Genomic DNA, 17,660 nt, shown 5'->3' with positions numbered 1-17,660 from the left:
GACAATGTATATGGGAATACAGTGTTTGCTTTGAAAATGTGTATTAATTGACTTCCACAGTTGCTTATTGGCATTAAGGTTTTCTAAAACACATTAACCTGTTTTCTACTTACATGAAAGATGATACATCTTCAAATTACTAGACTTTTGATTTCTTTCTTTGAGCTATTGGTTATTGTTATTGCTTATTTTTTACTTTTTTATTAAGATGTAATTTACATACAATGAAATGCACAGATCTGAAGTTTTTGGCTTAATGAATAATGACATTTGTATTCACTTCTGTCACCACATCTCAAAACAGGATACACAACATCCCCATCACTTGATCCACCCACCCTACCCAGTGGCAACTTCGTTCTTATTCTTGACACATGGAGGACTCTTTACCTCTTTCTTATAAAAATTGAATCACACAGTCAGAAATGTGTCTGGCTTCTTTGTTCAACAAAATATTTTTGAGATTCATCCATACTGTTGCATATAACAGGAGTACATTTCTTTATATGAATATACCAAAATTCTTGTCAATAAATTCTTCTGTTGATGGGTTGTTTCCACTTTTAGGCTCTGAATATTCTTGTACAAGTCATTTTGGAGACATATGTTTCATTTCCCTTGAGTAGTAGACTAGGTTGCTTGTTTATTGATTTATAATAATATGTATTCTCGATACAAGCCCTGTATATATACATATAATTAGTATATAAGGAAGATTTATAAAATAAATATTTTCTTTCAGTTTGTGATTAGCATATTTTTTACTTTAATGTGATCTTTGGGGAGACCAATTTTTTAATATTAATGAGTCATATATTAAAATGTTTATCATTGGTGAAAGATCAGTAATTTTTAATTATTTAGTGTCAAAACCTATAATACTTTTCCAAAGTAAAAATGTCATTTTAAGTCATTGTTGTTTGTTGTTGTTTGGTTGCTAGGTCATGTCTGACTCTTTTGTGACCCCATAGGCTTTAGTCCACCAGGCTCCTTCATCCACAGGATTACCCAGGCAAGAATACTGGAGGGTGTTGCCATTTCCTTCTCCAGGGGATTTTCTTGACCCAGAGATCAAACCCACATCTCCTGCCTTGCAGGCAGATTCTTTACCACTGAGCACCAGGAAGACAATCTTCCTGGTGGCATATTTTGGGGTAAATGTGCTACTTAGTTTTATACATAAGACAAAAAATAGAAAAATTTTCACTCAGATAATTGGGACTTTAGAGAAGATGTCTGATTGTAACTTGAAATTTCTCTATGGGTAAATATATATATATACATATATACATATATATATACACACACACACATACATACATACATACAGTAAATTTGTCTGAAAAATAAATGTATAAAATGTATGTATGAAAAGTATAAATTTTAAATGTTTTTGGTATTTTTTCTCTTATATTAGTGTGACAAATATTCTTACCTATTGCAGTAATTACATTTTTATTTCCCGTATATCTTACTTAGGAATTACAAAGAAGTACATTAGGATTTCCATGCTTTTTAAAATTTTTTCTCTTAAAGTTTATATAAGTATATTGATAGCTTTTGTTGACTGTGATGACTACTCCATTTCTTCTAAGGGATTCTTGCCCACAGTAGTAGATATAATGACCATCTAAATCAAATTATCCCATTCCTGTCCATTTTACTTCATTGACTACTAACGTGTCAACATCCACTCTTGCCATCTCCTCTTTGACCACTTCCAAATTACCTTGCCCTTATAGCCAACAAAAGAGTCTGAAATGCAGTACTTGGGTGCAATCTCAAAAATGACAGAATGATCTCTGTTCCTTTCCAAGGCAAACCATTCAGTATCACAGTGATCCAAGTCTATGCCCTAACCACCAATGCTGAAAGGCTTGTTGAAGTGTTCTATGAGGACCTACAAGATCTCCTAGAAGTAACACCCAAGAAAGATGTCCTTTTCCTTTTCATCGTAGGGGACTGGAATGCAAAAGTATGAAGTCAAGGGATATCTGGAGTAACAGGCAAGTTTGTCTTTGGAGTACAAAATGAAGCAGGACAACGGCTAACAGAGTTTTGCAAAGAGAACGCACAGGTCATAGCAAACACCCTCTTCCAACAAAATAAGAGATGATTCTACACATGGGTATCACCAGATGGTCAATACTGAAATCACATTGATTATACTCTGTGCAGCCAAAGACAGAGAAGTTCTATACAGTCAGCAAAAACAAGACTGGGAGCCAACTGTGGCTCAGATCATGAACTCCTTATTGTCAAATTCACACTGAAATTGAAGAAAGTAGGGAAAACCACTAGGACACTCAGATATGACCTAAGTCAAATCCCTTATGATTATACAGTGGACATGAAAAATAGATTCAAGGGATTAGATCTGATTGACAGAGTGCTGGAGGAGCTATGGATGGAGGGTCATAACATTGTACAGGAGACAGTGATCAAAACCATTCCCAGGAAAAAGAAATGCAAAAAAGCAGAAGGGTTGTCTGAGGAGGCCTTTAAATAGATGATAAAAGAAGTAAAAGACAAAGGAGAAAAGGAAAGATATACCCATTTGAACATTTGGATGCAGAATTCCAAAGAATAGTAAGGAGTGATAAGAAAGACGTCCTGAGTCATCAACGCAAAGAAATAGAGGAAAACAAAAGAATGGGGAAAATTAGTGATCTCTCTAAGAAAATTAGAGACACCGAGGAAATATTTCGTGCAAACAGGGGCTCAATAAAGGACATAAATGGTAAGGACCTAACAGAAGCAGAAGATAGTAAGAAAAGGTGGCAAGAATACACAGAAGAAATATACAAAAAAGATCTTCATGACCCAGATAACCACATTGATGTGATCACTCACCTATAGCCAGACATGCTGGAGTGCAAAGTCAAGTGGGTCTTAGGAAGTATCCCTATGAATGAAGCTAGTGGAGGTGATGGAATTTCAGGTGAGCTATTTAAAATTCTAAAAGATGATTCTGTGAACGTGCTGCACTCAATATACCAGCAGATTTGGAAAACTCAACAGTGGCCACAGGACTGGAAAAGGCCAGTTTTCATTTCAATCCCAAAGAAAGGCAATGCCAAAGAATGTTCCAACTACTTCACAATTGCACTCATTTCATATCCTAAAAAAGTAATGCTCAAAATTCTCCATGCTAGGCTTCAGCAGTACATGCAAAGAGAATTGCCAGATGTTCCACCTAGATTTAGAAAAGGCAGAGGAACTAGAGATCAATTTGCCAATATCCATTGGCATAGAAAAAGCAAGAGATTTATAGAAATCTATAAATAGAGAAAGCAAGACAATTTGGGGAAAAAAAAAAAAAAACATCTACTTCTTCTTTGACTACTCTAAAGCCTTTGACTGTGGGGATCATAACTAGCTGTGGAAAATTTTTAAAGAGATTAGAATACCAGACCAACTTACCTGCCTCCTGAGAATCCTGTATGCAGTTCAAGAAGCAACAGAACCAACCATGGAACAACAGACTGGTCCCAAATTGGGAAAGGAGTACAAAAGGTCTATATATTGTCACCCTGCTTATTTAACTTGTATGCAGAGTACATCATGTGAAATGCTGGGATGGATGAAGCACAAGCTAGAATCAAGATTGTTGGGAGAAACATCAATAACCTCAGATATGCAGATGACACCACCCTTGTGGCAGAAAGTGAAGAGGGACTAAAGAGCCTCTTGCTGAGGTGAAATAGTAAAGTGACAAAGGTGGCTTAAAGCTCAACATTCAAAAAATGAAGATCATGGCATCCGGTCCTGTCACCTTGTGGCAAATAGATGGGAAAACAATGGAAACAGTGTCAAACTTTGTTTTCTTGGGCTTCAAAATCCCTGCAGATAGTGACTGCATGAAATTAAAAGACTCTTGCTCCTTGGAAGAAAAGCTATGACAACCTTGACAGCATATTAAAAAAAAAAAAAAAAACTGAGACATTATTTTGCCTACAAAGATTCATATAGTCCAAAGCTGTGGTTTTCCCAGTAGTCGTGTATGAAAATGAGAGTTGGTCCATAAAGAAGGCTGATCACCAGAGAATTTGTGATTTTGAACTGTGGTGTTGGAGAAGACTCTTGAGAGTCCCTTGGACCGGAAGAAAATCAAACCAGTCAATCCTAAAGGAAATCAGTCCTAAATATTCATTAGGACTGATGTTGAAGCTGAAGCTCCAACACTTTGGCCAACTGATGTGAAGAAGTGACTCACTGGAAAAGGCCCTGATGCTGGGAAAGATTGAATGCAAGATGAGAATGGGATGATAGAGGATGAGTTGGTTGGATGGCATCACCAACTCGATGGACTTGAGTTTGAGCAAGCTCTGGGAGATGGCGAAGGAGGGAACCCTGGTGTGCTGCAGTCTATGGGTTTGCAAAGAGTCGGACATCACTGAGGGACTGGAAAACAGCAATTGATTACTACCTGCATAAAAAGCTATCCAACCAACATACAAAATCTTTAAGCTTTGCCCAAAGAATTGCTAGTTTAGGCAAAATCTGTCCCTTTGATGACCTGATATTGATGCTTAATTATAAAATAAAATAATTTATTATATAAATTTTGGTGTCATCTCTCAGTGAAAGTAATATATAAGAATAGAGAAAAATATGTACTCTTAATCTGTATTGTCTTACTTGGAAGGTGAACTTTCTGAGAGTTGGGTGACACATTTATTCCGTGGACCAAAATGTAAGGCCTTTGCCATTTATTCTGTGGACCAAAATGTAAGGCCTTTGTCTATGTTAAGGTAGACACAGTAAAGCTTTTAGACTAAGAAGTGGCCACGTCAAAATATTCTCCCTGAAGTTTAGTGCAGTTTCTGTTCTTCTGTGTCACCTGGAATAATTTACCAAGCACTGATTCTATCCTGTGGAGAATTCTTACTTTTCTCATGTTGCAGTTATCAAGTGTGACATCATCACTTCCCAAACTATTTTATTCCTTGGAAAATGCTACATAGTATGCTTCTGTGTTTAGAGAACAATGGACAGTAATATTTTGAAGAGTTGAAAATTCATGCAGTAAGAACACCTACTCAGCCTGTCTAAATTAAGGTTCCCCTCATTTATTTTATTTGATCATTAAATCATTTCCTTTCTGTGTTTAACAGTTCCTAGGGAAGGTTTCCCTGAAACAAAAAATTCTTTCTGAAATGCTAATGTTGTATAATATGTCAACCTTAGAAAGATGTCATTATCATCATTATTATTCTTTTATATATATTTTTATATTGTGTTTACATATTCATATATTAGATGCCAGGTGTGCTCTTTAAGACTTATTAGAGTTTTCTAGTTGAAGAAAAATTTAAATTTAAATTTTCTTGATGGGGATAAAATTTTAACCTTTTTCTATTATTCTTTTTTGCTTTTCTCAAATATATTTCAACATAAAACATTAGTTAAATGTAGATTGAAACTTTTAAGTAAGAAAAAATGAGGTTATAAACATGCTCACCATGCCAACAGGGTCGTTATGATAAGCTTTAAGCTTTTCTCTTAGCTTGCTTACGACCCTGACCAAAGGAAATTATGACAATTATTTGTACTGAACAAGAAATGACATTTTTTGAGTGCTAAATTTGAAAAGAAATAATCTGGAATGAAGGTAGGGGTTTATAGGAAGGGATCAGACTGAAATAACAGCAAAGGCGGAAACCAACTTCATACAACTATTTCTTGTATTGACGTGTCATAAGAACTGAAGCTGTAACGTTAAAATGTAGTTCAAGAAAAGTCATTTTATGAGGGACTATGATAATGTGCAGACAAGACAATGGCAACCTGCTCCAGTATTCTTGCCTGGAGAATCCAAAGGATGGGGAGCCTGATGAGGTCGCACAGAGTCGGACACAACTGAAGCGACTTAGCAGCATGACAATGTGGCCCGAGTTATGGAGGGCTCTTGTGGCTTAGCTTCATATAAGGAAGGACTCCATCCAGTGCAGTCACTGAATTGCTCATTCATCAGCAATTGCCTGCCTGGATGCATTGGAATCACCCAGAGAAGCTAACCACTTGCCAATCTCTGGACCCAAACTTCACCTCTTGAGGTCTGGGCTAAGACCCAAAGAAAGAATTTGTTTCTTTAAAAACCTCTTTGGATGGCTCTGTGACCATGTTTTGGAAACCATGCACTGATAATTCCCCCTGAATATCACTTCTGTCAGTTGGCCTTTCTCTAGGACCTGGATATTAGAGGAGCATCATAAAATTTAAGTTTATATTCCTCCTGTGGACCTAGAGTGAAAATATTCACAAAAAATGGAGCCAGCTTTTAAGAGAATTGTTTACCAAAAGAATTGCACCTAGAGTGGGCCAATTTCCCGAGCTAGTGCCTTAGGAGGCATAATTGAGGGGCTGATGAGAAAGAAGCAAAGATTTGTATAGCTGATTCACTTTGCCATGTTGAAACTAACACAAGATTGTAAAGCATCTATACTTCAATATTTTTTTAAAGTATCTTAGTTCTTGAGGCTGATGACCAAAAGATCATCCTTAAAATTTTGAAAGGATTCGTAAAACAATGATGATATATTTTTCAAACTCTTTCTTCTTGATGAGTGATTACTTTTCCATTTCCATGATTTTTGAAATATAAAAGGACTTTGCTTTTGGAAAAAGAAAGTAGCAAAGATATTTAATTCAAGTACATGCAGAGACGTCTCTGTGCCTTCAGATTTGCCTACAGCAGAAGCATAAGAGCCATAGAGGAAATCAGCGACTTGGATGGAAGGTGTGTTGAATTTAAGTCTTGGCGTTTAAGAACCTCTCATGTTTTTCTTTACTCATGATATGTGCATAGGAGGTGTATTCCAAGGAAACTCTAGGAAAGACTAGCTAGAACTTTGGAAATGATAGCTAAAAAGCAACCTGAATGTTACTTATATGTTATAATGGAATTATAATTATTTATGACCTTGGAGAACTGACATGACAGTGTATATATACATTAAAAATAAAATAGACTACAGCTTTATTCTTCAAAATGAATATAAACTTTATATTTAAACAATTGGTAGGGGGAAAAGGCAGCCTCTATTCCACTATTAGCATAGATTCCTACACTTAATCTTGTTGTTTCTGTACTTGCAGATAATGTTTTATATTAAAATAGGAGGAATTTAAGCAATTTCACATAATTAAAATAGTATACTAATAGAGCTCAGTTGTGGAATGAATCCTGTTGCAATGTACACATTAGGCTTTTATAAATGCTTTGTCATGTGGTCACTTAGCTTGAGCACCATACAGAGTTGTGAGGATCACATGAGTTCATGCATATAGGGGCTTAAACGAGTCTGTGTGATCAATGCTCAGTAAATGTGAGTTGGTAATTTCCTGCTGCTCTTGATGAGCAAGCTGACTTGCTTTCAGGTTATGGTATGGCACGGGGCATGGTGCTTGGCACAGAGCAGCTGTCCTGTGAGTGTTCATTCATTGATCACAAAGATGTCATGGTCATCGGAGCTCCCCCGTCAGGTTCCTGGAACAAACTTTCGTTTCGTGTCCTTTTTCTAAAACATGCATTTCCTGAATGTCTTTCCAGCTGTTAACAAAATTTTTTGTCCATACATAAGGACTAATTTGTTTCTTAGAAGATGCCAGTGAAGGATTAATGGAATTCTTTAGCGTGAAACGCTTCCTAGAGTTCAGTGCATTTGAGTTGAATTTTGTAAGAACTAAAACTGAATGGAGAGGAAAAAGGAGGCAAATCATTTTAAGCAAGACATGTGGCATATGAACTGGAGATGCAAGCAACAGAAGGATGTTCTGAAATACTGAGATGGATGCACCTAACTTGAGAAACAGACTCTGTTAGGAGTTAAGAGGAAGAGATTAGTGAATGAGGATGTGTGTAGGTGGGACCCTGGAACTAGGCAGCGGTGTGTGTATTTGACATGATCAGGGATGGGAAGCCTTTTGTGGAATCTGAGGGCAGGAGAAGATGGCACTTGAGGAAGATCAACTCAAGCAGTTCACTCCAGAAAGAACATGACTTTGGAAGCAGTGGACTAATGCCTTACTGGCCATTAGAGAAAGTAAGAGGCCACAGGGCACCAAGATTGTGGACATCAGTAACAGGAGGGTTTAACTGACTACCAGGCAGACTTTGGGAGGTGTTTCAGTCTGTGTCAGGGTGGGGACACTGAATTTAGTACTTCAGTGTGATCTGGCTCAGTCATTAGGAAGGTTTTCAGGTAGACAGATTTCAAACCTGATAGGTAGTGGAAATTGAATTCTGGAAATGATAGTTTAGGGATCGTCAGCCCCTTGGAAGCTACAAGAATGACACTCTTATTAAGTCAAAAGTGCTCAGAGAGTGTCTACCCTTGTAAATGAGGAGTCAGCAGTCCTAGTCTGTGGATTACTTCTCCAAATCTCATACCTCTTTTATTTGTCTAAATATCTGTACATATTTTCATCAGTTTGATTGAAGGGGAGGGAAAAATGATTTACAAGTTTTTTGATATTCTCATTCTGAATATCAAAAATATTTAGACCAAGAAGCAATCATATTCAGGTATTAAAGTTTCTATTGATGTGTCCAAATGATTTGGATTCATCTTTTTGTCATATTTTGGGTAAAAAAAAAAAAAAGCATCATGGCCTCGTGAAAAAATAAAGAAATTTTCATTTACAATAGGAAAGGAATAGTGTATATTTAGTATTGAGCACTTTCATATTTATATGAAAATTTATATATATAGTCCATGAGCAATGTATTTTCATATCTGATTGACTCCAGTTTCTCTCTAACTTTCCAGCCAGGTGAATCAGATGAGAAATTAGTAATAATTAATTAAAAACGATACCTGAAATATTTCATTAATGCTTTTCCAAGTTCCAATTCCCCATTTTATCTATTTAAAATCCACTTAAATCCCACCAAGGAACTATTATGGACCTCTTAGTAGATATTTATTTAGCTATCTGTCTTCCCATGAGCAAGGAGAAGGAATACTTGTGGAGAAAAGACACACGTAGAACAATCCTAAAACCGTTATTTAAAGAGCTATAACTTTGTGTTACACATAAAAAGCAGGAAAATCATTAGTTGTAAAGAAGCTCTGGCAATAATCCTTACAAATACCATTCATCCTTCCTTGCTACCGAATTGAATTTTTTTATCCTGGACATTAAACTGTAGATAAGCATTATCAAACAGCTCTCTATTCTTCTAGGATCCTGAAATGTCACAAGAGGATGTGAGGTGCTTAAAGCTTGAAATTCTCAATTACAATCTTGTGTCTCATGCTAACACTTGAATGACAATGGAATAATTTATTTGATCAAAACAAAGCACTTCACAGATAGTGTGTAGTTTTTGAAATGAGTTGTGCTTCTGAGAAGAAAGGGTAATACAAGTAAACATGTAACTTGGGTCACACCGAGGGCCACCTATGACCTGTGAGCAGATGGCGTGCTAAAGCCATGTGGGATACTCAGCTCAGCTCCTGGCCCAAGGCAGACACTCCGAAATGTGAGCTGGTATCACTCACTGTCTTCTTCCTGTTCTGTTATTGGAGAGTTTTTGTATCTGAATAGGTTTGCATTTCTTGCAATTCATCTTGTTTTCCTGAATTGCATTTTTGATTAATGAAGACAGTTTTACCTACTTGACTTTCTGTGCTACTGTTTCGTTGGAACTTGGTATTATTGCTGACCCAACAGTCTGTCTCCTCTCAATCATTCAATCGGGTGGCCCTTTGTTTAGGTGGAGAGACCACCCTCAGCCAGGCGTGAGACAGAGCCACAGTTCAGAGTAAGGATCCCAGATTGGGCTGCAAGGCCCAGGAGCTGGCTGTGAATGGCACTGTGTGGGCATGCGCACTCAGTTGCTCAGTCGTGTCTGACTCTTTAGGACTCCAAGGCCTGTCGCCCTCCAGGCTCCTCTGTCCATGGGATTATCCCAGCAGGGATGCTGGAGCGGGTTGCCATTTCCTCCTGCAAGGAGATCTTCCTGATCCATGGATCAGATCAGGGCGAGGTCCTATTTATGAATGGAATTGAAGTACTAACGACTATCAACCATTCCCCCTTTAAGATAACCATATGTTAGTGAGTGAGCGTTTGCTCAGTCATGTCCGACTCTTTCTGACCCCGTGGACTGTTGGAGTTCTCTGTCCCTGGGATTCTCCAGGCAAGAGTACTGGAGTGGGTTGCCATTTCCTTCTCCAAACTGTATGCTGGTTCCAAGATTATCCCTCGATACAACCATTCTCATTCACTTTAGATCAATATGCTTTCTTTTTGGTTGTTCAGTCACTCAGTCGTGTCCGACTCTCTGCCACCCCGCAGACTACAGCACACCAGCCTTCCCTGTCCTTCACCATCTCCTGGAGCTTACTCAGACTCATGTCCATTGAGTCAGTGATGCCATCCAACCATCTCATCCTCTGCCATGCCCTTCTCCATCCATTTAATTTCTCCCTTTGCCAGGGTGACTTCATCACCTGGAATTGTGTCTATAGATATAAAAAAATTAAAAGCTTCCTCAGACTCTTTTCTCTACCTAGCTTACCTCACTATTTGCACATTGCTCTTTCCCCTCAACCTCCTGCATTTCCACTGAAGTCTCCCCACCCCTCACTTTTAGTCTTGGAGGGTCCAGAAGGTGGCTCAGGCCTCCCTTGCCTCATTGGTGCCTCTGCTGCCTTGATTCTAGGATTGTTTCTTCTGGCTGGAAATACCTTACCTCTTACTAGATAAGATTTTTCCCCTCTATTGAATGCACACAAGTCAGTCTCTCTTGCAGGTTTAGTGGCAGGAATTTTCTCGTAATCTTCCTTTTTTCTAAAGTTATGTTCTATCTTGCAGGCAGCAGGTGGCTTCTGGTGAATGCACACAGATTAATAACTAGAAAAATGTCAGCAGGATGGTGTGTGGGGAATGGTAGCAGATATAAGTCCATAGGTCTATGTAACATTTCAAGAATGGCAAATGGAGACAGGAACTGATTATGTTAATAGGAAATATTAGCTAGGGTAAAAGGTTAATTGTGCATATTGCTGCCATGTTGGAAACAATATTAGGGCCTTATAGAACCAAACCTGTTAGCATCCTAGAGACATGAGAGGTGATAAACAGGCAGATTTGAATGGTCCAGAAGACCAAGGGCTTGATTTCTTATGTATTATTTTCCTTCTTATAAGTTCTTTGAGAAAATTGTTTTTCCCAACTTTAAAATCACCCATTAATCTCTGTAGCAAATCGATATCTTGTTATCACCTTTATTTGAGAGTCCTATACTTTTTAGTCTGGTTTTGTGAATAAATTCCTGGCCTAGTTAAGGGAGATTTAACTGCCCTCACCGCTTACTGTGGAAACTGGCCAGCTGGGTTCCCTTTTCTTACAGTTAAGAGCCTAACTTACCTGTCCTCGTTGTCTTTTTTAAAATAAAGGTCGCTCTTCTGTAGCTTCTGAACATTCTCTGGATGTACATCAGAGCTAGAACACACCCTGAACATCTGTGATTAGTACATCTGGCTTTTCAAAATAGCAACAGCCACTTTTCCCGTCTGGTGTAGAATTGTCACTGTTTCATCTTCATCTTAGGGGTAGCAGCCATCACGCTTATCGGTTCACTGCTAAGTAGACATAAATATGCAACTTTTAAAATTTGTTTTGTAAAATAATATTTTCAAGTTTTTCTCTTTCAGTATTAGTAAATGGAAATGAAAAGATCACTTTTGAAGACCTCCTTTGAAAAATATTTTTGAAGAGATTTTTATCAACCAAATTATATTTGTCTTGCAAGTAATTTTAAAATTATTTTCACTTTCTTGACTCTTTTTCTTATATAAGCTGTTTTTCTCTATATACAATATGACCTGCCTTGAGTTTTACATTCCCAATGATCTCAAGGTCACTCTGCATTTCTAATTTAGCCAACCTGACACCTGCTGTCACCATTGTTCTGTGGGTATATTTGGAGAATATGGTCTTGGAATACTAGAATAATGTTTCAAGAACACTCAGCTATGTGAAATATCTGAATAGTTTCACTAATATGCCTATATCATGAAATTAATTATATTGAAACATATCTGAGGATACTGGACTCTGTAGCTTCATGATGGATTTGTATTAATTTTCATTCATCTTTTGAGTGTTAATGTCAGAGGGCATCTTTGAATGATGGAAAAGACATTACCTTTGGTCCCAAACAAAACTTGATACACATCTTGGCTTCTTAAAATATTAACATTTGCCAGTTATCATTGGAAAATAAATTTAATCTCTTAGAGTTGTAGTTATTTAATCTGTCAAATAGGACAATCAGATCTCCTTGCAGAGCATTGTGAAGATTAAATAGGATATTAACTGAATATCCTTGGACATTTTCAAAATAGATGACAATAAACAGAAGTTGTTTGTTGCTTTCCTACACTGTTTAGAAAAATCAGTAGAAAGGGGGATTAATTTTCTATCTTTACTATTCAAGAATTACCTCATGTACAATTACTTTAAAGTTTTATTTGATAAAAGAGCAGGATACTAGATGTTAAATAGTGTCTCATTGTTTTGAAGCAACAATGTGACACTAAAGAGTCTTTTCCACAAAATTAATCATTTTTTCTTATTTAGAAAGAGAATAAGCCTTATTCATGTCATATAAAAACAAATATAGTAGATTATTCAAATCACAAAATTTGTTGGTCATACATGAATTTATATTTTGCAGATATTTTATATAAATATGCTGTAATCATGCAAAAAAGTATTACCTATATCTATTTGTAAATAACTGTGTTTTAGCATGTTAGTTACTCAAGCTGGAAATATACAGCATTTTGTCTTATTCATTTAACAAATATGTAGTGAGTGACTATGATGTTCTATGTGACTATGCCCTGTTCTAGGCTCTGGGCCTTTGCCAGTGAACCAAACAGAGATCTTTCCTCTTGAGCAGCTGGTATTTCAAGCTGGGTTGAAGAGGAGAGGCAGGTTTACAATGGCAACCACTCCAGTATTCTTGCCTGGAGAATCCCATGGACAGAGGAGTCTGGCAGGATACAGTCCATGGGGTCACAAGAGTTGGACACGACTTAGTGCCTAAACCTTCAGCACCACCAGAGCAAGAAGAGGCGAAGGACACTGAAAGTCTGGTGGGGGCAGACTAGCAGTACGGAGGGAAGTCGTGTAGGAACCACCAAACACTGACGCTTGAGCCAAGACTGCAAACAGGAGAGGGGTTAGTCCAGTACACATCAGGGAGGGAATCTTTGGTTGAAAGGTCCTGGTGTGTCTGAGAACCAGCAGCAAGGTCACTGCAGCTGGGGTAGCATGGGTGGAGTGTGGATGCTGGGAAGGAGATAGTAGGAGAACACTGGGAATTATGTGAGGCCAGATGACATTCCAAGCACTCCTGCGTTTTTGTGGGTAAACTGTGGCACCATTGCAGGATTTGGAGCAGAGGAGTCATGATTGATTTATCTTTCCAAAGGGTCTCTGCCAGCAGCCAGTGAGAAGTCTAATTCAGGAATCCAGTGAAAAGTAGCATTAAGCCCATCGGGGTAGCCACAGGGGAAGGAGGAGAAATGGGCCAATGCTGCACGTATTTGAAAGGAGAATTAAATCTGATGGACTGGACACAGGTGTGAGAGAAGTGAGGCATCGAGACTAAAGCTTTTGGCCTGAACAGCTAGAGAAACCGTTTACAACCCGCCAAGACGGTGCTGGCCCTGGAGGGTCAGGTGTCTGAGAAAAGGTGGATTCCGACTGAAAGTGTTGATTTTAAGAAGCCTACTGGAAACCCAAGCAAAAGTGTTGGGGAAACAGCTGGACGCCTACAGTTAAGAGAGAATCAGGGTGAAGACAAGACTTTTGCACACATTTTGGTACTTTTGCCTAATGTCTTGCGTAAGAAGGATCTCAAGGGCTGAATAGAAGGTTCAGAAGAAAACAACTGATTACAGAGCCCTCTTCTTGCCTATTTTTCCCTTACTTCTGTGTGTCTGATTGGTGATCAGCAAATTAGAATACTGTACGTTTGAAAAATATTTCATTTACTCAACATGATGTCGTTGTAACTGACAAACTCTTGTGACAAATGCAGACTAGTACAATCCTACCCGGGGAGTAGGCGCAGACACACTTTCCCCTAGCCCTGTTTCAGTGTAATTGTCTCTATCACTGAAGGAGAAACCCCAGTGAAGTCCAAAACCACAAAAATGGAGAGCAGAAATGCATAGGTGTCATCATCTGCGGTACAGCTCGCTGGTCAGTTGCTAGACTCATGACCTTGTCATCAAGCTCTGTTGAGATAAACTTTCATAAAACAGGTTTTTGTTTGTTTGTTTGTTTTGTTTTGTTTTTTAGTTATTTTGCAGGGAAGGGGAGGCAAAAGCGGGGCTGGTGACTGCAGGCACCAAAATGGAAACTCAAAAGAGAGAAAGTGATTATGTAAATTGTGCCTTTTGAAGGCATTGAGAATATTTCATTCACATACTCTAAGTCTCTGGAAGCACATTTAGTTCCTGTTTGGGGAGCTGAAAGCCTTGCCACAGCCTCATCTGCGGGCTTGCGGCAGGGTGAGTTTCTCTTGTGTGTACCGTGCAGGGAAGGGTGGGCAGTTGGCAGTCGTTCAGCATTGATTGCAATCATTCATAAAACCCAACCGCGCGGAAGGCGGAGTCCGGGGGAGCTTCCCTGAGATGCTTGCAGGATGCCTCATGTGGATAAATCCTCAGTGATGCTTGAGTGATAAGGGGTGCTCGCAAGCACCACCAAGATGGTGAGGGGTCCACCTTCTTTCCCAAGTAACTGAGGACTTTGCAGGAATCAGAGGCTGCACCTCTTGGATTCTTGGTCTCTGCATCCACAGCCTTTCTGGAAAGTCAGCTTTGTGGCTTATCTGTGGCCTTGATCACTGCAATGTGCTGATATATCACTGTTGTGTTTAAGTATGAGGGGTCCCTGTTATTGTGTTACGATTAATGCATGGGAGAGAATGGGAAGTGGTCGACTGAACAGTTTCCACACATTACAACTGGTGAAACCACTTTGGTTTATCCCTCAAACTGCAATAGGACAGACAAAACAATCCAAGTATAACTTTAAAGAAATTGCTAATTCATTCAGGCTGACAAAAATCTGAGGAGGGCATTGTATTATTTTCTGTATCTTAATGTAGGTTTTCTTTTTTTCTTCTTCTCTTTCCCTAGAACCAATTTCAGCTTAGAAAGTCAGATTAGAAAATGTAGGAATACATATTGGCATATCTTAGTGCCCCCTCAAATTGTTTGAATGACTAGCAATCTGAAACTGATCACTTTCTCCCTGAGAACAGATTCAACAGCTAGCTGATTCACTCTAGACCTCAGATCAGGATTTAAGGTAGTATGAAAAATTAGTTTTCTTATTTTGTTTTAAATAAAGTTAAGTTAGTATATAAATTAAGTTAGTATATTTTAAATTAAGTACATTTAAATTCTAGCAACATTGTTTTTGAGTATTGATGTATTTATTCTCATTATCCAAAAAGAGCTTTAAATTTTAGAAATTCAAATGAGGTTTTTAATGGGCCAAAGGACTAAACAGACATTTCTCCAAAGACATACCGATGTCTAACAAACACATGAAAAGATGCTCAACATCACTCATTATCAGAGAAATGCAAATCAAAACCACAGTGAGGTACCATCTCATGCCGGTCAGGATGGCTGCTATCCAAAAGTCTACAAACAATAAATGCTGGAGAGGGTGTGGAGAAAAGGGAACCCTCTTACATCGTTGGTAGGAATGCAAACTAGTACAGCCACTATGGAGAACAGTGTGACGATACCTTAAAAAACTGGAAATAGAACTGCCATATGACCCAGCAATCCCACTGCTGGGAATACACACCGAGGAAACAGAATTGAAAGAGACATGTATACCCCAGTGTTCGTTGCAGCACTGTTTATAATAGCCAGGACATGGAAGCAACCTAGATGTCCATCAGCAGATGAATGGATAAGAAAGCTGTAGTACATTTACACAAAGGATTATTACTCAGCCATTAAAAATAATACATTTGAGTCAGTTCTAATGAGGTGGATGAAACTGAGGCCCATTATACAAAATGAAGTAAGTCAGAAAGAAAAACAACAATAGAGTATGCTAACGCATATATATGGAATTTAGAAAGATGGTAATGATGACCCTATATGCGAGGCACCAAAAGAGACACAGATGTAAAGAACAGTCTTTTGAACTCTGTGGGAGAGGGTGAGGGTGGGATGATCTGAGAGAATAGCACTGAAACATGTATATTATCATATGTGAAATAAATCATCAGTCCAGGTTCCATGCATGAGACAGGGTGCTCAGGGCTGGTGCACTGGGATGACCCTGAGGGATGGCATGGGGAGGGAGGTGGGAGGCGGTTCATGATGGGGGACACACGTATACCCGTGGCTGATTCATGTCAGTGTATGGCAAAAACCACTACAATATTGTAAAGTAATCAGCCTCCAATAATAAAATAAAAATATAATAAATAAAAATAAATAAATAAAAAATATTCTATAGTATAGGCAGACGGATGAAATATGCCAGTTACTATAGTTTTAAATCAAAACCACTGAATTCTTAAGATTAAATGAGAATTTTCTTACACAGACTGTCTAATAATCCACTTTTATTGGAGAAGAGTTATTTAAAAACATATTGAAGGAAAACTCTAATTGAGTGGCAGATTTCTTTCCTTCCCAAAACTTTGCCTAAATACCTGAATTTTCAGGAGGGGAAAAAAGAAAAAAGGAAATGAACTAAGACAGAAGTTTGCATATGGTTTCTCTCCATATAATTCTTCAAGATTTTCTCCAAAGTTGGTGATATTTCCGATATTTTCACAAACCAATGTGTGTAAAGATTTAACATGCCATGTGGGCTATTTTTAGTTGAGTGAGAATTGCTAAAGATTTCCCAGTGCAGGGAAATGTAACTTCCTGTGCACTGTACTTGAGTAAGTTATATTAACATTTCATAGCTCAGTAATACCCTGGGGTATGACTTCTCCTTGGCAACTGCCTTCTTGAATGTTCTCTGAACCTTCCTGCCAGAGTGGCCTTCTCCTCCAGTGACTGGTGACCAGTCCATTAAGAGTTTAGCATTCACTCTAGATAGTTACATTTCTTTCCTTTGAGCCCAGGAGGGGTGGCTTTGAAGTGGCACCGTTTTCTTTTCTTGTCACATTATATATTGCTTTCTAAGTCTTACTTGATCCTGTTTGGACTTAGCTCTGTGTGTGTGTGTGTGTGTGTGTGTGTGTGTGTGTGTGTGTGTGCACGCACGTTTCTGTGCAGTGTCCGCGTTTGCCTGTATCATTTCTTTCAGAAGTGGAGAATTTTGCCGTGCAGCTTTTAGCTCTGGAAAAACAGTTTATCTGCCAGTACCTCACCACTCACTGAGCCACCTCTTGAATAGCATGACTGGCCTTACAGGTAGTCAGATCTCCAAGTGCATTCAAAACCACTGTCAAAGTTAAGAACCAGGTTCATGCTTGAGAATCCCAAGTCCTATGTGGTTATTCCATTTAGCAGAGTCTAAGAATCAGGGTCTCAACTTTCTAAACAGGGCTTCCTTATTTAAACCAAGGTTTATACAAGGCTTCTGAGGTGGAGGGATATCTGAGCCATCCAAGGACAGCCTCAGAGGGCTATGTT

General features: G+C 38.4%; 1 protein-coding gene across 1 annotated transcript in view; it reads left to right on the top strand.

Annotated features, from left to right (window-relative positions):
* The window catches only part of RIMS1 (regulating synaptic membrane exocytosis 1), a 596,921-nt gene that overhangs the window by 85,851 nt on the left and 493,410 nt on the right, over positions 1-17,660 (top strand). The gene's annotated exons all lie outside the window — the stretch shown is intronic.

This window comes from Capricornis sumatraensis, chromosome 11 (genome assembly GCF_032405125.1).
Source record: "Capricornis sumatraensis isolate serow.1 chromosome 11, serow.2, whole genome shotgun sequence".
Classification (NCBI taxonomy): Eukaryota; Metazoa; Chordata; class Mammalia; order Artiodactyla; family Bovidae; genus Capricornis; species Capricornis sumatraensis.
The sequence above is the reverse complement of the archived record's forward strand: the minus strand, read 5'-3'. Positions and strand labels throughout refer to the sequence as shown.